Below are 23,999 nucleotides of genomic sequence, written 5' to 3'. Positions count from 1 at the left end.
AATTTTATATAATTCTATTCAATTCAGAAATTATGTGTTAAACACCAACTATTTGTCTAGCTCTAGGCTTACTTCAGAGAGGGATAAAAAGTTGCATGTAATAACTTCTACTCTCTGAAGGTCATATTTTCACTGGGAAGAAGATTGGGATGAATTGGATTCACTCAGGCATGAACAAGACAAATTGTGGAACTTACCCTCTCTTGGTCTTGGTGTACTAGAAGAAGAGATTCAAAGTATTATGAGAGATGGAAGGAATAGGCACATGTGTGATCTAGGCTGACAAAGCCTGAGAAAGTTTCTCTCCACCTTTCCTGGATCTTCACAGTGCATTTGACTCACAGTACCTACAAGGGCAAAGATCTGAGTTTGCCTTTTCATATCATGGCTCTGTGCCTAAATTCCTTAGCTCCATCCCTTCCTCTAATGCTTGAGTCCAAGGTAACTGGACTGGCCTGTCTCTTATTCTGGTCTTTCAGCCTAATCCAATGATCATCTTGGCTCTTGCTCCCATCTTGAACCAGGAACCCCTCAACTTGCTTCTGAGTTCTTTGCCATTACTCCAGTGACTACTGCTCCATTGCCATCTTCAGTACTACCTCCACAAATGCCATCCTTACTGCCCTGGTTCTATTGTTCCCTTCTACATCCCACCATCTACTTTCCATAAAGAAAATGTTATATCTTTTAGAATAAGATAGCTGGGGCCACCATGCCTCTGGGCAATTAAAACTCTTAGCTCTTTTGGATGTAAGACCCCATAGGCCAACCAGCACACTTTTGCCTCTTAGGCAAGTGTGAAGACTTCCTGATTCTTCCATCTCAACTAATGGTCCCTAGCACTCACTCCTAGTTCTGCTGAGAGTGCATTAATTCCTTGACTCTCTCATCTCACCTGTCTTTCCTCCCAGCCCAATTAGGATGATTAAATTCCATTTGCCTTCTCTCTGACTCATAGTCAGAATTGCCTATTAAGGCTTTCTGTTGTTGTTCAGTTGTTTCAGTCATGTCCAACTCTTTGTGACCCTGTTGGGTTTGTTTGGTTTTTGTTTTTGTTTTTTTCAAAAATACTAGAGTGGTTTGCCATTTCCTTCTCCAGCTCATTTTAGAGATGAGGAACTGAGTCAAACAGGGTTAAGTGATTTGCCCAGGGTCACACGGCTAGTAAGTATCTGAGGTCAGATTTTAACTCAGGAAGAGGAGTCTTCCTGACTCCAGGCCTGGCAATCTATCCACTGAGGCAGGGGCAAAACATTAACATGAGTTTCCATTGAGCCTTAATATTCCTTAGCTCCATCCCGTCCTCTAGTCCTTGAGTCCAGGGTCATTTGACTGGACTGTCTCTTGTTCTGCTATATTCAGCATGAAGTTTGCCTTTCTTGTATATCTTATATATCTGCCACCATCCTAGGCCAGTAGAACCTGTTCTGCACCAGATCCAGAGTTTTTTCTTGGCACAAGTGCCCAAAGTCATTATAAAGGGTTATTATAGCCAGGGATAACACTTGTTTTCTTTTTTTTTTTTTATCTCTATAAGAGGGGTACTCCATATTTCTACCTCAAAGGACCAATAAGAGGTATGGACCAGGTGTGAGCAAGGAGGTCTAGACATCTTTATGGAATCAATCACTTAACGCCATTAGACTAGGTGCAAACCATCTGGTTAATCATGTGGGAAAGGAATGGAGCATTATAGGCCATTAGATGAAAGTAAGTAACACTAAACAGAAAGGATATTGGGATTGGTTGAAGAGACTCATGCTCTGTAGGTTTTGAAAAAAAAATAGCAATCTAGTCTGGAATCCAAGTTCCATAGTGTTTGGCAACCTAGAGGAGAAAGCCATTCCAGCTAAGTCCCTGAGAGGCAATAGCTTGGTAAGGTGAGGAAAGAAGAGCCTCTGTCTTCTCTCCTACACCAAGGAAGACCTTGGAAACTTTGAAAGATGCAGAAGTCTTGGACTTCCGATTGGCATGTTAGCCATGAGAAGAGCAAAAGAGCACAATGTTTGTCCTGGAAGCTCAGGACAGACTAGACACACAGAAAATGGAGTCTCAGGACTTGACAAGGAGCCCAGCAGAAAGTTACATCATGCCTAAGGGGAACTTCATGAGGGTCCCAAGAAGAGGAGAAAACAATTGCCTACAAATGACTTCCAGGAACTAAGAGTTACCCCCTTTGCCACAATACATGCTGTAAGTGTGATCCTACTATCCCCTGAATTCTTTATGTGGGAGAATGTATCCCAGACTTCTGGAGGGAAGGTTTTGTACCAATTGTTCTTGTAATACCACTTTAGTAAATATCTGTTCTTAAAAACTAATTGAGTTTGGCTGGCTAATTGATCCCAAATAATAATCAATGGGGGCAGCTAGGTAGTGCAGTGGATAGAGTACAGAGCTCTGAAGTCAGGAGGACCTAAGTTCAAATCTGGCCTCAGACCAAACACTTGACACTTACTAGCTGTGTGACCCTGGGCAAGTGACTTAACCCCAATTGCCCAATAATAATAATAATCAATGGAGAAGCACCTGTTGGTAGAATCTTGTGAGCTACAGTGCTAGACAAACCACTTTGAGCCCCTCAGGGGTTTCATAGGGGAAAGGTAACAACCATCCTCTGGGGACCTGACTTGCCAATGTGGGTGGTGGTTTGGGAGACTGAAGCCAAAGCCTGAACTATATCTCTTGCAGAATTGGTTTTATTTCAAAATAGCATTCCTTGGCCAATCTCCAACTTCTGTCTCTCTTTTAACAATAATGGAGCTAAGGATTCCAAAGGACCCTGTTCCTCTCTCTTAGCCAATATCACTCCTTGACAGGCCATTGTCCTGTGAGTTAGCTAACTGCCAGTCACACACACGGTCAATTTGGACAAGAAAGATTGGTTCAAAACAACAAATTTTAGGTGGTGTAGTAGATAGACCATTGAGCTTAAAGTAAGGGAAATTGTAATTCAAATCCAGCCTCAGATACTTCATAATTGGGTGATCTTTGGCAAGTAAGTCATTTAACCTCTGCCTCAATTTCCTCATCTATAAAATGGGGTTAATAATAGCACCTACCTCCCAGGGTTGTTGTGAGGAACAAAGGATATAATAATCGTAAGCTGCTTACCACACTGCTTGGCCCATAGTAAGCGCTATATACATGTTAGCTGTCTCTTCTGCGAAAGTCCCGGATTGTCATCCAGTTGCACGCTTGAATTGCCCAGCCAGCTTCCATCTCTGATGGCTGCCATAACCCTGAAAGCTGTCTCAGTGGCCCCGATCACTGATTTTCTTACATTCCATGTGCTAGGACTTTCCTTCCATTGTGCACGTGAAAGGGACAAAGGGACAAATCCCCTCCAAACCGATTGGTCTCTTCCAGCAAGAAGCCTCCACATGCGCCCTCTACCCTTAGCTGACAGTGCATGTGGTATAGGAAGTGCTGTTCCCCTGCTGTGACTTTCAAGCCCATTTCTTGCTGGGCTGATTGGAGCTGCCCTGAGTCTCATTCCCTAAGTTTGCTGAGCTTTCTTATTTCTGCCCTGCAGCCATCCTTCCACAGCTGCTCCTTTACTTGGATTCTCAATTTTTTGGATCATAACATTGTTCTCTACATAATTCAAGACCTTCTTTGATGTTGCCCGATTAGCCGTATTTGTAATCCAAACGGTGTCTAGGGGGGATTCTTCTGTAAGTATGCCGCACTGAGCAGCTAGAGTGTGTAAGGCTTCAGATCTCACCTCACCCTGTACAAGCACCTCCACACCATCTTGTCTACTTAAATCTTAACCTAAGGGCGCACCACCCCTAAGTATTTCAAGTTAATGCTACATGGAGATAGATCAAAAAAATACTTTTAATAATATTGGTTCGGGCTATTTTCTACATGTTTAATTTTTCTTCTTTTGCCCCCATATAGGCAATATCTAGGCAGCACAGTAAGTAGATAGAGCACCAGACCTGGAGTCAGGAAGACCTGAGTTCAAATCTGGCCTCAGATAGCTGTATCACCCTGGGCAAATCACTTAACCGTGTTTGCCTCAGTTTCCTCATCTGTAAAGTAAGCTAGAGAAGGAAATGGCAAACCACTCCATATCTTTGCCAAGAAACCCCTAATTTGGTCACAGAGTCATAGACGACTGAAATGACCAAAAAACAATGGACATTATCCAGCTCATTGTCAGATAAAAAGAAATTCAACGGTGTCTGTTCTCAAGAATCTTAACTTCTTGGGGCAGCTAGGTGGTGCAGTGGATAAAGCATTGGCCCTGGAGTCAGGAGGACCTGAGTCCAAATCTGGCCTCAGACACATAACACTTACTAGCTACATGACCCTGGGCAAGTCACTTAACTCCACTGCTTAGCGAAGAAGGAGAAGAAGAAGAAGAAGAAGAAGAAGAAGAAGAAGAAGAAGAAGAAGAAGAAGAAGAAGAAGAAGAAGAAGAAGAAGAAGAAGAAATGAGAAGGCAGAAAGAAGGCCCTGCTAGGACCACCCATTTTCACTAATTTTGTGATCCTAGTTCTCCCAAGAGAGTAAGCTACCAGATTTCACATGTGCCACAAATAGGAAGAATCTGATTATGTATAAGAGAATCTAAATATAGGATCATCCGGATATTTAGATTTCCCTCTAAACATTCTATAGAAACCTTCCATTTGGGGATTTTAGTTCATCTTCTGGAAATGCCTGTCTGATCTATTTGAATGAAATATATGTAGCACAACCTCTCCATGTCTAGTTTAAAAATTGGCCTTATAAACCTTGCCAGTTTTGAGCCCTGGAGGTTTGTACCCCATCTGCTCAACTGGACCTGATCTAATCCAAACCGTCATCTCCTATCAAAGGAGGCATTCCAATGCTCTGTGAATCCCAAATCCTCCTCCCTGTACCGTCGGCATGTCTGTTGGTTCATCCCCAATATCAGCTTTCTCCTTTTTCATATGTGCCAGACATGGTGAGAACCCTAGAGAAACAGCCAGGATTGATCCAGTATTCCATATTCTTCCTTTACTTTTCCAGAAATATATGTAGGAGCAGAGATGTTATTCACTAGTAGGTAGCTGCAGGAACAAAAACCTCTCCCCTATAGTGCCAAGAAGCACTATAGGCACCACTGGCCCCTCGGAGTGAGGGTCATAACGGTGTCCAAATGCAATAGGAGGAAATCACAGACTCACCGAATCTCAGAGATGGAAGGGACCCAGTCTCACCTGACAAAGTCCCCTCTGTCGTACACCCAACAAGTTACTCCTCCTCTGCTTGAAGTACCAAATAAATGCCATGAGGAATATTTCCCGATTTTCTAACATTAGATATTGCTTCACTCCTAGCCAGGGTTAATAACATCATAGATTTGAAGTTAGAAGAGCCCTTAGAGCCCATCTGGCCCTATCTTTCCCATTTTACAGATGAGCAAACAAACCCAGAGAGGCTGAGTAATTTGCCCAAGGCCACAGAGGTACTAAACAGCAGAGGCAAGATTTGAATTCAGGTCCTTTGACTCCAAATCTAATGCTCTTTCATAAGAAATGATGAACAGGCTGACTTCAGAAAAACCTGGAAAGACTTATATGGTCTGATGCTGAGTGAAGTGAGCAGAACCAAGAGAACTTTGTACACAATAACAGCCATGTTATGCAATGACTAAGATTGTTAAACTGAACCCTTCTCAGCATTACGAGGATCTAAGACATCTCCAGAGGCCTCGGGATGGAAAATGCTGTCCACATCCAAAGAAAGAATTATGGAAGTCGAATCGCTATCACTTATTTTTACCTTCTGTTGAGTTTTGTTTCATCTTTCTGATGGTTCCTCCTACTGGTTTTAATTTTTACTTACAACTTCATTAATGTGAAAATATGTTTAATGGGTATGTAAATGTAAAGCCTATATCAGATTGTGTGCCGTCTTGGGGAGGGTGGGGGGAGGAAGGGGGAGAAAAATTTTCAACTCAAAAGCATATGGAAGTGATTGTTGATAAATCAAAATAAATTTTAAAAAAATTCTAATGCTCTTTCCATTGTACCACACTTCTTTGTTGGTGCGGGTCCAAATTGAGATGTTTATGGAGTTTGGAGGTTTGGAAGTTAGGGATGTAGGAGTGGTTAATGGAGGGGGAATAGGAGGAAGTGTTATTCCTTTATCTATGGGTCATTTCTGGTCTAGAAGATCTCCAAGAGACTTTGGGATGGGTCCGGATGCTCAAGTTTGGTCTGGAGGACTTGGACTAGAGACTGAACTGCAATCCTAAAATGAGTCTGTGCATTGATCAAATTGAAATTGGGACAGCCCTGGGGCTATCTCACCCTTCCAGAGTCTGCCAAGCTAAGGATGAGCCAATGAACATGGGATGATCTGCCCCAGAGCAGTCCAGACCACAAAACAGTATTACCAGGAGCTCTAGGCCTCTCCCAACCAGTAAAAGTGCCAAGAGTGGCCACAGGAAAGTTGCATGACTATCATTAAGAGCACAACTCAGTAAACTACAGCCCATGAGCCAAACTGGTCTGCTGCCTACTTTTGTAAGTCCTATAAAAATGTAAAAACCATTCCTAACTCACCGGTTATACAAACATGCAGTGGGTTGTATTTGGTCCTTGGGTTGTATAGTTTGCCTACCCTGCTCTGCAATAGTTTGAACCACAGTTCCCATCCATAGGCACAGGGCTGGGTCATCACCACAAAGATCTCTCTGTGTTCACAGAATTTCACCCCATGACATTTCTCTCAGGAGGCAGCTATATAGAGATAAACCGTGACTGAAGATACAGGGAAACCAGGAAGAGAAGACTGTGTAATCCCATCACCTAGTTGTCCTCACTCCCAGGCTCTGGTTAGTACCATGGGAAGGTTAAAAGGAGACTAGTTCTTCCAGTTTCTCCCACTGGTGTGCCAATTTCAACTTCTTCAGGTGTTCAGTATTTCTGAAGAAACAGAGAGAATCAAACATCTCTTATTTTTTAAAGGGGGAAGGGTGGGAGAGAGAGAGAGAAGAGAAAGGTTATTGACCTTTTGTTTTAACATCTCAGTAAATTCCCAGCCCACACTGCCCCCTGCTGCTGGTCAATCATGTCTGACTCTTCATAACCCCATTTGGGGTTTTCTTGGCAAAGATACTGGAGCAGTTTGCTGTTTTCTTCTCCAGCTCATATTACAGATGAAGCAAATAGGATCAAGTGACTTGCCCAGGGTCACACAGCTAGTAAGCAACTAAGGCCAGATTTGGACTCAGGAAGGTGAGCTTTCCTGATTCCAAACCCAGTGCTATATCCACTGCACCACCTACCTGCCCTGCTCTGTTCTCTACCAAGCCTTTATACCTTATAACAAAGAAAAAGAATTAAGCAAAACCAGTTAACACAGTGACTGCTTCTGAAACTTATGAAATATTCCCCTCCCATCGTCCCCCAGCCTTCTACATGAGGAGGGAAAATCTTTTTTCAGTCATATAATCTCTAAAGATAATGAGTATGGTCACAAGAGTGGATGGGGATGCATCTGGTGGGGGTGTCTGTGTGTTTCTAAATACCATAAAGGTATTGTAAAAAAACACTACTTGCACTTTTTCATCTATAAGATGGAGGAGTGAGACTAAATGGTCTCTAAGTTTCCTTCTAGCTCAAAAGCCATGATCCTATCCACCACCCATGGATTTTCAGTGATGTCACTAGTTTGTTTTCCCTGTATTACTAAAACAAAACACACAGTAATGCTGTTGGAACAGCTAGTAATAACCAAGATGGTATTACAACTTACAATCACCAAGATTATTTTGCCTGATGCCAAGCAATGCAGAGCACATTGCATCAATATCTACTTAACTGAGTTGAATGGAGTTCATCATTGCTTATAATAGAGGTGGCATGTTATTGTGGAATAACTTGGGCTTAGAAGCTCTAGAATTAATTCCTAGCTTTTTCATTTATTAGCTGTATGATCCTGGACAAGCAATTGGTCTCTTTGAACCTCATTTCCTCATCTATGGAATGGATATAGTTATTTATTCATTCATTTGATATTCATCAAACAAATACTTATTTATTGCTTACCATGTGTTTATTGTATGACCCTCTTCTAGGAGCTGAGCATAGGAAAATATAGTGCTTTCAAAGAGTATACATCCTAATCACGGGAAGAAAAAATGCAAAAATAGCTATAATACAGAAGAGAAAAATAAATACAAAGTAAGGGTCTTGACTGAGAGGTCGGAAGAATTTGAGGGAACCAGGTCACTTTTACCTGGGGCAGAGGGTAACAACTGGGAACATTTTGTGAGAGATGTAACACCTGAGTTGGATCTTTATGGAAGGGACTTGAAGAGACAAAGGTGGGGAGGAGGAATCTGCTCCAGGCTTGAGCAATGGCATGGGTAAAGGCTTAGACTTTGTCTGTTTCATAAAGTTGTGATGACGACCAAGTGACATGATGTTTATTAAAACACTTTGTAAACTGTAAAGTATTGCCCAAATGCAAGAGATTGTTATTATTGCTTCTGTTTGTCTTTTGTCTACTTTATGATCGTGGGCAAATAAATACATTTCCTTTAATCGATAAGTTGAACAAGCATTTATTAAATAATTCTGTAGAAAACAGTGTTAGGTATCAAGGGGATCTGTTTGTATAACAGACTCATTGACTCAGAGAGCTGGGGCATCCTCTCTCCCACTAAGTGGTTCTGGATACCTACAGACTGGATTCATTTCTAGAGAAGTCTGACCTCTAAAAAAAAAAGGATCAGCAACCATGATAGACTTAGCTCTTCTCAGCAATGCAATGATCCAAGACAATTCCAAAAGACTCATGATAAAAAATGCCATCCACATCCAAAGAGAGAATTGATAAAGTTTGAATTCAGATCAAAGTATACTATTTTGGCTTTTTTTGTTTTTCGTTTTTTGTGGCTTTTCCCTTTTGTTCTGTTTCATCTTTCACAACATGACTAATGAAGAAATATGTTTAACATGATTGCACGTGTATTATCTATATCAGATTACGTGGCGTCTTGGGGAGGGGAGGCAGGGAAGGAGAGAGGAAAATGTGGAAATAAAAATCCTATAAAAAAAGATGAATGATGGAAATTGTCTTTACATGTAATTGGAAAAAATAAGATACTATTTACACTTTTTAAATTCATGATTTTTTTAATCTTAAAAAAAAAAAAGAGAGAGAGATATCAGGTTTTTTCCTTGTCTTTGTCTCATTACACTCTACCCTAAAAGGAGAGCTCTGGAGACAAGATCTTAAATAACGTTTAAGTTTGGTTTGTATCTAAGGTCACTACCAGAGATTAATTGGATCCCTTCTAGAAAGGCACTCAAAGCACAAAGTACGAGGCTACTATTTCCTTTACCACAAAAGACAGGCTTAAAACATAAGAGACTTACAAATGTATATTGCTGTTGTTGTTTAGTCCTTTCAGTTGCATCCAACACTGCATGACTCCATTTGGGGTTTTCTTGGCAAAGATATTAAAGGTTTGCCATTTCCTTCTCCAACTTATTTTACAGTAAGGAACTGAGGAAAAAAGGGTTAAGTGACTTGCCCAGGGTCACACAGCTAGTAAGTGGTCTGAGGCTACATTTGCATTCAGGTCTTCCTAACTCCAGGCCAAGCACCCTATCCACTTTGTCACGTAGAATATAAATACTTAAAGAGTGAAGAGGTATTTCAGTTCCAATTTAATTCTGCATTGTCTGAAACCTCCCTCAATGGCCACATCTTCTGACAGGCTTAGATACATCTTCTGCCACCTGAAGGTCATCTCTTCCATGAAGCATTTTAGTAGCTGCATAGGACACTTAACACAGTAAGGCCAGTACCCACTGAAAAATGTAGGAACTTCAGAGGGAGCCACTGGGCTAAAGAAGTCCATCTTAATCAGGTTAGTATACAATATACTGATATTGCATAGTGAACATATCTAGTAGCCTTGTCATCAATAAACAAAAAGATCCTAGCCGCAGCAGTAAGGGCTTGCTATTTAACAAGAACTGCTGGGAAAACAAAACAGCAATGTGGAAGAAATTAGATTTAGACTAACACTTCATACCTTTTATCAAGATAAGTTCCAAATGCTGACATGACCCATATGTAAAAGGTCATGTTAAAAGCACATTAGAAAAACATGGGGAAACATTTCATATTTGATCTATAGATAGGAGAGAAGTTCATGACCAAACAAGTGATAGAAAGAATCACAGAAGACAAGATGGATAATTTTAATTGCATAATTTTTTTTAATTCCACACAAACGAGCCCAATAAAGCCAAGATTAAAAGGGAAACAATTAATTGGGGGGGGGGAGTCGTGGAGAGAGCGGCAATCCTTACAGAAAGTTTCTCTGATAAAGTTCTCATTCCTAAGGTGTCTAAGAAACTTATTCAAATTTATAATAATAAGAGCCATTCCTGAGTTGATAAATGGTCTAAGGATATGAGCAGGCAGCTCTCAAGGAAAGAACCCCAGGCTACTTATAGCCATATGAAAAAATGCTTCAAATCACTACTAATTAGAGAAATGCAAATTAAAGCAATTCTGAGATCCTCCTTCACACCCACCTAATTGAGAAAGATAATAAAAAAGGAAAATGATAAATATTGGAAAGGCTATGGGAAAATAGGCACAATGATGTACTGTTAGTGACCTGTGAATGGGTACGAACATTCTGGAAATCAATTTGGAAGTATGCACAAAATATTATTAAATAATGCACACTCTTCAATCCAGCTTTACCATTGCTAGACCCATACCAAAAATAGATCAAAGAAATAGGAATAAAGTCTTAAAAGTACAAAAATATTTACAGCAGCTTCTTTTGCATTTGCATTATATGAATGTTTTGGACTGCTATCGCACTATAAGAAATGAGGAAATATGTGATTCAAAAGAGATATAGAAAGATTTGTATGAGCTGATAAGGAATTAAGTTAGCAGAATCAGAAGAACAATTTATGTTATGTAACATCAATATTGTAATTATGAACAATTCTGAGTTTTAGAAACTGATGAAGAAAGAAGTGAAAAGAACCTGGAGAACCATCATAAGAACAATAACAACATTGTAAGGACAAATAACTTTGAAATCTATGAGAACTATGCTCAATACAATGACCAGGCACGACTCCAGAAGGGCAATGATAAAACATACTATCTACCTCCTGACAGAGAAGTGATAGATATAGGGTGCATAATCATACATACATGCATACACATATATGATACAGAATGTATATACATATACACATATGTGTAAATATACACACAGCCAGGGAGGGAATTTGATTGACCATGCATGTTTGTTACATGGAATTTATTTTTCTTTTCTATTTTTTTCCCACAGAGTAGGGAGAGAAGGAAAGAAAATAGGTTTCTGCTGATTAAAACATTTTTCAAAATAGAGAGGTAAAGGGTGCAACAGAAATGGAATGTTGCATATACGTTCAGGTAAGGTTGGTGTATTACTGGTTTTCACTAATTGTTTTACTTTGTCACAAGAAAATTCTCATGGAGTGGAAGTAATCTATAAGTGTTTGTAATGTAAAAGACAAAATACCTTAATAAACCTTTTTCTAAAAAGACGTTCCTTTCTCAGGATCATTGCTCATTCGCATGTTCTCAGCAAAAGAAATACAGGCAGAAAAAGCATCCAGGGACTTGAAGTCCAGTGTCAGACATCACTTAGATATATGTACTCAATGCCATATGTTCATGGCCTCCATGACCGTCAGAGGTAGGGGTTGGGAAAGAAGACATTCCTCTCACAGGAACAATAAAGGATAACTGTGAGAGTTTCAAGCCATGTATTCAGAAGAAAGAAAAAAGAAAACAAGGATGAAAGTTGTATCCCCTTTAATAGTCAAAGCCAATCCTCTTGGAGGTAGCATATCGTCATGCCCCACATGTTGGGGAGAAGGAATATGTCATATGGGAACCAACCAATATCCGGAGTACAGAATCAAAATTACTCATGCTTTATGAGAAGACTCTCACAGGACCATCCCCAAACATGTTTTACGGTAGGTTGTGACTAACCTCAGAGTTAGAGTCTAGCTACTTAGAGAAGGTGGCATTTGAGTTGAGCTTTAAAGAATGATTAGAAGGGGCAACTAGGTGGTGCAGTGGATAGAGCTCCAGTCTTGGAGTCAGGAGGACCTGAGTTCAAATCCCACCTCAGACACTTGACACTTACTAGCTATGTGACCCTGGGCAAGTCACTTAACCCCAATTGCCTCACCAAAAAGAAAAAAAAGAAGAAGAGAAGAAGAATGATTAGAAGTGGGTAGGGAAGGTGGGTAGGGAAGGGCATTCTGTGCGTAAAGAACAGCTTGAGAAAAGACATAAAGGTAGTGGTTAGTTTGACTGAAAAATAGAGAACATAGGAGGGAATAATAGATAAATTTGTTGACACAGGGTGGTGCTAAATTGTGGAGGATCTTTAATGCCAGGCTACAGCATTTGAACATTGGTCGGAAGGCAATAAGGAGCAAGTAAAAAGATCTTGAGCAAAGGAGGGAAGTAAGCAGAGACAGCTTTGAGGTAGTAAAAAGAGCACTGGAAGGAAACAAACAGGCATTTATTAAAATAAATATATATACTAAATATACTAATACTATATGCCAGGCCCTGTGCTAAGTATTTGCAAACATCTCATTTTATCCTCACTACAACCCTGCAACACAGGTGCTATTTTTACAGATGAGGAAACTGAGAGAAACAGAGGTTAAGTGACTTGCCCACAGTAAGTGTCTGAGGCTGGATTTGAACTCAGATCTTCCTGACTCCAGGCCCAGAGCTTTATACATTTTGCCATCTACCTGCTTCTAGATGGAATCAGGAGACTTGGGTCTACCACTTAGTAGATGTATGACCTTCTTACTCAACCTTTCCAAGCATATCTCTTCATTTGTAAAATAAAGTTAGTAATCCTTGTACTATGTACCTTACAGAACTGTGGAGGAAGTGCTATGTGTCCCATAAAGTATTAGGCAAATATGAGTTATGATGATCAGATCTATGCATAAGGCAGATTAGTCTAACACTGTTAAGGATGGATTGGAAGGGGTACAATGGAGTGAGGAAGACCAGTGAAGAGTCTATTATAATTCAGGCAGTTAGTAATGAAGGCCTATAATGGGGTGGAAGCAATGAGACCAGAGAGAAGATGTGAGTGATAATGACAGACCTTAGCAACCAATTGTATATGAATGTTGGGGTGATGTTCGTAAGCTCAGAGCTGGAATGAAAATTAGAGGTCATTTATTCCAACTCTGCCCCCTCCCTTTCTACAAATAAGGGAACTGAGACCCCAAAAGGCAAGGAAAGAAGAGTCAAAGAAAATAAGTTTTCACATATGGGAAGTTGGGTAAACCATAATATCATTTATAGAAAATATGACTTCAGAAGAAAGAACAAGTTTAGGGGGAAAAATAATTAAGTTTCATTTTGGAGGCAGCCAGGGTAGTTGATAGTGTGCTGGACCTGGAGTTAGAAAGATGAGTTCAAATCCAGCCTTAGCTGTGAGATCCCCAGGCAGCTCACTTATAACCTCTGTTTGCCTCAGTTTCCTTATCTGTGTAACATAGGGATAATAATAGTATCTACCTTACAAAGTTATTGAGGATAAAATGAGATAACATTTGTACAATGCTTTGCAAACCTTGAAGCTCTATGTAAATGCTTGCTGTTATTATAAATAAATAGATGGGCAAAGAAGCTTTTAGTAAATACTTATTGCACGCCAGGTAGGGAAGAAAATATAGAAAAGGGAGCTAGAGGAAGGGACATTGTCAGGATAAGGAAAAATCCAGATCTGGAAGTGGTACCAAGACAGAAGTAAGCATAGAGAGTCTAGCACTTCATGAATAGTGGTGCTAAGCATGAACTTACCCATGAGACCCATAGCACTTAAGCTGTGACCAGAGCATCTCCACAGAGATGCCCTCTAGGCACTTTCAGAAGCAAGCCTGTACCTTGGGGGAGAGGTTAGGGCTACAGATAAAGATTTAGGAGTTATTTGAATATAGGCAGGTGTGTGCTGGCAAATTTTTAACAATTATCTTTGCGGGGGGGGGCGGAGCAGGCCAGGGGGGTGTTATCTTAGACACATTTTAAAGTTTAATCTACATTTTTAATTATGGAGCAGCTAGGTGGTTCAGGGGATGGTGCTCTGAACCTGGAGTCAGGAAGATCTGAGTTTAAACAATGCTTCAGACATTTACTAGCTGTGTGACCCTAGGCAAGTCACTCAACCTCTGTTTGCCTTAAACCACTGGAGAAGAAAATGGCAAACCAGTCCAACATCTTTGCCAAGAAAACCGCTTGGATAGCTTTGGCATGCTATGGTCCACAGGGTCACAAAGAGCTGGGCACAACTGAACAGCTATATTATTAAAATTTTCTTTGTCAGTTTCTTAATTCTAGACAATCAACGAAACAATAAATCAAACCCTGATTTTGTAGCACTTGCTGATTTCCAAGATATAAATGCTTACACTGAAAATTTAACAGTCAGCCCTTAAGGTGGTTTGAGCTGGCTCCAACACACTCTCCAAATACAGATGGGAATTGTGGCAGGGGAAGTTAATGAGATTGTCAAAGGAGAGAATGGAGAGAGACAGAGACAGAGACAGAGAGAGAGACAGAGACAGAGAGAGACAGAGAGAGAGAGACAGACAGACAGACAGACAGAGACAGAGACAACAGAGACAGAGACACAGAGACAGAGACAGAGACAGAGAGAGACAGAGACAGAGACAGAGGAGGGCAGGAGGGAGGAGAAGAGAAGAGAAGAGGAAAGAAGAGGAGAGGAGAAGAGAGGAGAGGAGAGGAGAGGAGAGGAGAGGAGAGGAGAGGAGAGGAGAGGAGAGGAGAGGAGAGGAGAGGAGAGGAGAGGAGAGGAGAGGAGAGGAGAGGAGAGGAGAGGAGAGAGAGGAGAGGAGAGGAGAGGAGAGGAGAGGAGAGGAGAGGAGAGGAGAAGAGGAGAGGAGAGGAGAGGAGAGGAGAGGAGAGGAGAGGAGAGGAGAGGAGAGGAGAGGAGAGGAGAGGAGAGGAGAGGAGAAGGGAGGAGAGGAGAGGAGAGGAGAGGAGAGGAGAGGAGAGGAGAGGAGAGGAGAGGAGAGGAGAGGAGAGGAGAGGAGAGGAGAGGAGAGGAGAGGAGAGGAGAGGAGAGGAGAGGGATGAAAAAGAAAGGGAAGGGAAGGAAAGAGAAAATTCCATTGAGGAAAAATTACATTTTTTTATATATCTTACTAGAGAATTACTGATTTGGAGGTAAAGTGCTTTTTTTCTGAGTGAAATCATGTCTTATTGGTCAGTCCAGAATGGTTACTCAGATATATAAACAATTAGTCCTTCCATCTTGTTTTATTTTCATAGACTTCACTTTTTTTTTTTTTAACATGGGCATGTTATACTAGCCTAACTCTGTGTATGTGTGTGTCTGGCATTCTCTGCATGACTCCACAGGGGGAAGTAAATAGAAGGCCTGCTGGGACCACCAATCTCTTTTTTCCCATTTGCAATGGTTGGGCCCCCCCTGTTTCCCAATGCTTCTCAGTCTTGTGGCAATCCAGCCTTTAATTCATATTTGCATGTGTTGTGAGACTAGCCAGGCAACTGAATGACTGCCCGGGAGTGAAGCCTGTGATGATGTAGAGAAATGAAATCACTGTTTAATGAGAATCGGTGAGATAAGGTCCACAGATGGACCATTCGGGGGGCTGTGTTTGAACTGCGGTATTCCATTCATTTTATAATACACCTGACTGTGGGCTTAAATTGCATTCTTGGAAAATTTAGCCCAGCATGACGAGTTCTTCTTAGAATAGCATCACTGACATAATGTTCTGTTCAATAAACCTGTTGCATAAAAGGTTATCATGTAATTTTTATCATTCCAAGCCTCCCATGTTTCTAGAACATATATTAAAAATGTTTTCAAATGATCTACAAAAACCTACACATGCATGAATTCACATGTGGACCCATACATATTCTAGAATGAAATCCAAGAAGGAATAAGTACAATTCCTAGGCATCAATTTGTCCTGTGGGATTTTGCTTCCTGATCTTTTTAAGAGTTTTTTATAAACCAGCACCACAGAATAATTTAACTTTAAGATATAGGAAGGGTAGCATTTCTCAGGCACTCCTAGTCCTTGGTTATCTATTTGTTCTTAGTCTTCATTTTCGTTTAATTAAGATTCTTCAACCAAGTAAGGAAACTCTTATCAAATTCTCTAAATGGAAACATCCCTAGGTGCATGGCGACTTTGGTTCTGTCTTTTTCTCAAAGGGTATGGAACCAGTATTGCTCATTTTTGAAAACTATTATGCCACACAATAACTTACACATAAATGTTTGTGCTGGAGGAAAATAAAACTACAATGGACCTGTGATCACATCAGCGTGGGCATTCAACCTTCAACTATGCATAATCCATTTTATATGATGGGCGAACATGGATGGGTTGTCCTTGTCCGGGCCTATCCATAGATCTGTGATGAAAACAGTGTTAAGCAAAGATAAGGAAACAACATACGCAATGAGTATAACAATATAAGTGGAAAGAAAAATCATCACAAAACAATAAAAGAAGAATGTTACAAAATTACAAAGAACAGATGCTTCCAATATGAGAAGACATCTTCCCCCTAGAACGTTGTATATGATGTCAGATTTTTTCAAAGTATTGATTGATTTTGTTTAATTTTTCTTTTCTTCCACTTTTTATTTTTATAAAAATAATTTGTGTAAGGAATGACTGTCCAGGAGATGATGGGGTAGAGATACAGGAAGAAATTCAGGTGATGTCAAGTAAAAGATGTAAGCAAATGAATATCTACTGACAGAAATCCATATTGTATCATAGCACACATAGTATATATTCTACCTCCTCAAAACGTTTTATATCCATCCATTTCTCTCTACTCACAAGACATTCTTTACCTCTTTCCTAGACTATAGTAATAGCCTTCTAATTGATTATCCCACTTACAATTTCTCCCCCTCTCCAGTCCATCCTTCACACAGCTGCCAAAATCATCTTCCTAAGGCATAAATCTCACCACTTCACTTTTCTGATCAAAAACCTTCTGTGATTCCCATTGCCTCAAGGATAAAATACAAGCTCCCTAAATGAGCATTTAGTCACAGTCTGATTACTTCCCACCTTTCTAGATCTATTCCATACTCCTGTCTTTCGTGAACTTTCTCCTCCAGGAGAAGAAAGGCTGAGAGACAAAATTAAGCCCAAAGGACCAGGTCATTATCTTCCTCATACTAGCCCCATTTCTATAAAAAGTATGTGTGTATGTATGTATACATGTACATGTGGTCAGCAAAGTTTAAAATAGCTTTGGACCTCCCTTGTGTTATCTCCCTCCTCATGGAAAAGAAAAATTGTAGTATTTCCAAGATGTCTTTGAGCATCTAAATCAACATGCAAAAATTAAAATAGCTTGTAGTTCACATACTAAACACATTTGCAGGTACCGAATACATGACATCCACATTAGAAAGAACTGTATAGTATTAAGTGTAGTACATGCAGCAAGCAAAATACAAGACACAATAAAAAATGCTGATAAAGCAGCATGGCATATCAAAATGTATCATGTAGTATGACACATTGTTGTTTCCGTTTGTTGCGTGTAGTAACCACTAATATAAGCTACAAGGTATATGAGGTATTCAGGGGAAGAAAAGCATCTCTCATATGAGGGCTTGCTAAACCCTTTTCAGGGCTGCTAATCTACCTTTCATGTCCACCTTCACTCCACTGTTACCTGTGGCTCCAAGAGGCTATAATATGTGCATCAGCCACACCCCAGTAAAATCATCTTGGCAGATGGGCTAAACCCAGGTTTAGCATAACCAACAGACCTCAAACCTGTCAATGAGTTAGGGGGATGTCTTTCCCCAAGCATGTGAAGACTCTCTGGCTTAATGGGTGGGTGAGAACAATTTGTTCCAATAGCCATGAAGCCAGCATTGTGGAATGCTTAGGGCTTAGTCAGGCATCAAAGATGCCAAGGTCATCCACTGCATCCTGGGCCATTTCAAGTCATCTTGACTTCTGTCCTGCCACTGAACTTCGATGACTCAGGAAGAGATAGTGAGGTTGACAACTTTGCTCAACTCTGCCTCACTTAAATCCAATTCATGAGCAAGTCAAGACATCGCTTATGATGTCATTGGTCCCCTTTGAAAACAAAGGACAAACAAAAACAAAATAAGCCACATGCAGAAACACAGCGCATTAATATGACGATATATGCATAACACTGCATATTAGAATGCAAGTTAAAGAAATATATTTTACCAATACATGCAAAATATTGCATACTGGTGCTTACATATCAACACTAGATTCATTATCAGTAAAGCATAATATAATAGCAATATCATTATATAGTAAAACATGTCATTTATATGTAACACAAAGTAATACATACCACAGTTATATTAAAGGGAAAAGAAAGCATGTTAAATACAATATGGCTCTTCAGTGAGCCTTGTCTAGCTGGAAGAACAAACACGCTAGTACCATTTTTTTTTCTGAAGTATCATAAGTATAATAAGAGACTGATCATACCCAGACCTTACGAGTGTTTGTCGTTTCCTCAACAGATGCAATCCCCAGCAAGGACTTCAGAGCATACAAACCTATGACTCTTTCTGTGACCTGCTTTTTTACTATGAGGTGAAAAAAAAATGAACTTTTGATTGCCTTCTAAGCTGGAACTGAGCATGCATTCAAAAGCCACTAAGAATTTCACTCTCCTTCCTGCCTAGCTAGTTTGAGTGAGAAAAAATATGCTGCAAGTCTCTGGATGAGAAGAAGTCTTGAGCCCTCCCCACTTGGACTGATACATGGCCATGTATATGGGTCTCTGTCCTTTCCCTTTTTGAATTTCTTCTTTGCTTCTCTTAGATGGAGTAATGGAGATGGCTATAATCTTGAAGATTCAAAAGGTCAGAATACCAGATGTCTAGTTACAGGAGTCCATGATCAAGCTTAACGTAATGCAAGACCTTGAAGAGCAAACCTATAGAACAGAACCCAGCAATGGTTCAACCTGGCAGCTGAGACACCATGTCTCTCTGCAAAGAAGCGATTTATCCAGTAGCTATGACGCATTCAGAAGTGAACTTGGTGGGTTGAATACTATCAAATTTGAGCCCACTCTCTCCAGGCACCAAGGTGATCGAGGGGAGAGTGTTCCCCTCAGGTGCTGGAGGGAATTATTTGTATTCCTCTTCTTGCTATTCAAATTGCTATTTAATTTATGAAATTGTGAAATGGGGCAGGCATGCTAGGTTCTTTGGGCACTCACTGTGAAAGACCACAATAGAGGCAAGAACTGATGCCACAATCACACTTTAATAAAGCACAGAGGATGCAGGGGCAAATGAAACCAAAAGCACAGAGACAAATAACAATAAATGGGGAGGGATATACAGGCAGAGGGTGTGGGAACAGGGATAGGATGATGAAGGCAACAGTGGGGAAGAGGATGAGGAGGGAGAGAGGCAGAGAATATCGCTCATATAACCAATGATTAGAGTTGGGAGCAGTTGGCAGTGTGGACCCAGATGGAGAGATAAGAGTGCTTGGGGACGCAGGAGTTTGAGGTCTCATATTTATAGGATTTCGAAGGGAACAGACTAACTCTCATCAGTGCAACCTCAGGGGTTACTTCATTAGCATATCCAAGTCATCTGAAAGTAGTCAGTAAAACTTAAAGTTAACATATCCACATCATCTCAAAGTTATCAGCACCATTTAGCATACTGTCAGTGTCACTGCAGATCTCTAGAACTTATCTGACATTTACATATCTTAGGGTCAAAAATCCCTGACAGCAAAACCTAGATGGCTTCACCTGATTCACCACCTATTACCAGGGATGTGATTTTTGGTTAATATGTGATACAGTTTGTCAATTTTGCTCCTTTGATCTTTGGGATGATTTATTCATGACTTCTAGCTTCTTCTTTGCAATCTTACTTCCTGCTACGGCCCCTTTATACTGGCTACTTATGAACTTACTATACTGACTAGAAGGGGGAAGGGTCAGGGGATCAGAACAAGATACAGTTTGAACACACTAATGGTTAAATGATACAAGGACACATTACTTGAAGGTGTCCATGATATAAGGAAGATCCTAACATAATTGGTGATTGATATTGAAGACACACTAGAATACTGATGGCATTAGAGGAAACCCTACTGCCCCTTGGGGGTAGCCCTAGAACCCTAGAGGAAAGATATAGCCAGTCTTCAGGGGGAGGGACCCAACTTGGCAGGTTGAGGGGGAGTTGGAGTAACAGCTAATGAGGGTTTTTTAATAATTTTCTAACCAGCTGAATAGGCTTGACATTTCTGTCGTGACTTGTTGAGCTTATGGATGGTCCAGACTATTGATTAAAGTTTAGAAGTACATTGTCCTATAATCTCAAACCAGAGCTTGTGAATGGTTGCCTAAGCATAACGATGGACTCGCTATCCTGAAATCCCCAACCAGAGTTTGTGGATGGCGGAGGCTGTGGAGACACAATCTCATATGGGTGCCTTCTATTCTCCAGAGGCCACCACCACTTGCTAGGAAAGGAATTGCCTCTCCGTTTAGCCCTCACACTTTTATGAACTACAGTCCCCATCAGAACAGGGAGATGAGTTCTCCAACCCTCTGGCAGATATTAAAAACCAATTTCTTCCTCATCTGAAGTATCACCTTTGTAACTATGGGTTAGCTCCAGCGGTCTCCCTGCTACAGGTAAATAGGCTTTTTGTCTCAGTTTGCTCAGATTACTGTCCATTAATATTTTCCATCTGCTCCCCAGGAAACCCTGCTAACTCCCTCATAGACAATAGGTGGTTGCTAAGCATTATCTTTTCAGTGACCAAATCATTTTCTGGGACTATTTTATAAATAGGCAAAGTTCCCAGTCTCTCAACTACAGTGGTTTGCTATCTGTATATTTCCTCTGAACCAAGTTGTAGCTAAATTCTTAATGCCTTGTTGAATATCTCAACAATGAGCTCTAGCGTGTCTCTACCAGAATATTTCTGAGCTGAGTCCACAGTCAGGTAGTCGTCTGTCTCCTCAGCTAATTTCTTTCTTTCTTTTTTTTTTTTTGTGAGGCAATTGGGGTTAAGTGACTTGCCCAGAGTCACACAGTTTATGAGTGTTTATGTGTCTGAGGTCACATCTGAACTCAGGTCCTCCTGACCAGGGCCGCTGCTCTATCCACTGTGCCACCTTAGCTGCCCATCCTCAGCTAATTTCTTAACCAAGACAAGCATTTGTGGGCTCATGCCTATATGAAAAAACATGTATGATACATGTGAAGGGGCAGATCCTGCCTCCAACGGTGTAGGACCACTGTTGACTTCTGGCAATATTGCACTGCTCTCTGCTGGTGGTTCTGCCTTCACTAGACACTGATTGTTGCACCAATAGTTTGCTGAATGTTGCTAAGCACTATTACTGTATTGAACATGAAGGAGTGGAGTTTCTCCTGGCTTCAGCACAAGTCCTTAGCTTAAGTGCTGTCTCTTCCTCAAGGGAAGAGTGGACTCTGCCATTTTCTTTCAGTATAAATACCAAGGTTGTTTCTTTGTTCTTTTTTAAACAGCTCTTTTAGAAAAACAGTTTCCCAAAGTAATCATTCAGCAAAAATCTTCCCTAAGGATAAAAATACTATTTTCCTTAAGGAGTAGCCAATTTTGTTCATTTCAGCCTAGGATAGAAGGCCTTCTTTCTTCTTCATTAAAATACAGAATTGGGTCCTCCTGGCTATCTTATGCCCTCAGGCTAAATCTTTTTTTCTTTCTTTCTTTCTTTTTTTTTTTTAATATAACCAAGTTTTCCAGTCTAGGGCCTTGGGTATGCTGAAAATGTTTAATAACCAGCTGTCTAATAAAAAAAAAAAGGTACACTCAACATACTTTTAAGTTTAATCTACATTATTAGTATTTCTTTCATAATTTTCTTAAGCCCTAGACAATCAACAAAACAATAAGCTGAATCCTAACTTGTAGTTTGACAATTTCTGAGGTATAAATGTTTTCAACAAATATTTGATTATCTGCCCTTTCCAAAAGGTTCAAGCTGGCTCCAATATACCACTGTCACTTTGATTTCTCTGTAAGAGACCTTACTCTCACTTAGGGTTGGCATTCTGTCTACCACATGGGCAGCTGGGTGGTATGGTGGATTGAGTGCTGTACCTGTTGTGAGAAAGGCTCGTCTTTCTGCGTTCAGATCCGTTCTCGCTTACTAGCTGTGTGACCCTGGGCAAATCATTTACTCCTGTTTGCCTCAGTATCCTTATCTGTAAAATGAACTAGAGAAAGAAATGGCAAACCACTCTGGTATTTTTGCCAAGAAAATCCCAAATGGGGCCAGAAAGAGTTGGACATAGCTGAAAAATGACTCAACCGCAGCAATCTGTCCACCAGCCAGTTTTAACCTCTGATTTCTAGAGCAAAGACATTAAAGATGCATCCTGACTCCATGCTGCTAGAACCACTTACTGGTGCCATGTGCTGCCTGAACCAGATTAAAATGAGGAAATATTTAACAAAAGAAATAAAAATACAATAAAACAGATAATATTAATATGTAGTTTCTAAGTCAATATGTGGCCTGCCAGGATCCTTGCTGTGTACGGTTTTGTATCTCTGTTTCCATTTGAATTTGACAAGACTGGTCTAAACTACTACTACAATTAGTCATTATCCACATCTGAGCTACTTTCTCAAAAAACTTCCAAGGTTTCTGGGGTTTGGCGTCCCCCGGTTTCTCCATACTAAAATCCTTTCATTCTTTCATGTAGTTTTGGGGAGAAGGAGAGGAGAAAGAGTATCAGAGAGGCAAAGCTAAGACCAACGGGGAAGGTAGGTTATCTTTCCCCAGACAAGTCACATTCTTGCCTTTCAAATAATATGCAGCAATGTCTTAAAAAAAAGGGGGGGGGCTTCCAATCTTCTAAAGAATAGCTAAATTATTGTCTTTGAAATGGCAAAGTGAAAACAAGAAAACTAATTGGCTACCAAATACCATTGGACTTGAGGGCAGTTTTGTATGCTAAGAAAGTCTCCAACGAAATAGACCTCTCAGATCAAAGGAAAACCTCTCACCATTCGAAAGTCCTTGTCCACTGTTAGGTTGCTGTAGTATCTCCCCTGTTTTCCCCAAATCTCCCTTTAGTGTAGCTGGCAATTTTTAGGATAATTAACACCCTCTCCAGATTTCCTGTAGCTACTGGGCAGACCTCCTCCTCCTCCTCCTCCTCCCTCCCTTCCTCCTTTTCCCCCTCCTCCTGCTCTTTCCCTTCCTTCTCCCCTTCTCTTCTTCCCCCCATCCTCATCTCCTCCTCTCCTTCCTCCTCTTCTCCCCTAATTCCCATCCTTCCTCCTCTTCTGCCTCTTCCTCCCTCTCCCCTTCCTCCTCCTCCTCCCCAATCTGTGAAATGAGGATAATAAATGGAAAGGTATTATGAGGACTATGACAATTCAATTGTCAATTATTTTTAATATGGTCAGTTATTCTTATCATAAGATTTTAAATATGCAGCAAGATATCAGAGGAAAGCTATAAATTTATGAGTTAGTCAATTAACAAACATTTATTCAGCCCAACAATGTATCTGGCAGTGATAAACTCTAGAAATAATATGTTTGTGTGTGCCTATATAACTATATATTTATGTGTGTGTATGTATATATGTATATGTATACATATACATATGTGTGTGTGTGTGTGTGTGTGTGTGATCCCTGTTCTCAAAAAGTGACCATCGGAATTAGAGCTATAGGGGCAGCTAGGTGGTGCAGCGGATAGAGCTCCAGCCTTGGAGTCAGGAGGACCTGAATTCAAATCTGTCCTCAGATATTTAACACTTAATAGCTGTGTGACCCTGGGCAAGTCACTTAACCCCAATTGCCTCACCAAAAAAGAAAAAAAAAACCAACCAGGATTTGGAGCTATATCATGTAAAT

This window comes from Phascolarctos cinereus, unplaced genomic scaffold (genome assembly GCF_003287225.1).
Source record: "Phascolarctos cinereus isolate Bilbo 61053 unplaced genomic scaffold, phaCin_HiC Scaffold_4;HRSCAF=312, whole genome shotgun sequence".
Taxonomy (NCBI): Eukaryota; Metazoa; Chordata; class Mammalia; order Diprotodontia; family Phascolarctidae; genus Phascolarctos; species Phascolarctos cinereus.
The sequence above is the reverse complement of the archived record's forward strand: the minus strand, read 5'-3'. Positions refer to the sequence as shown.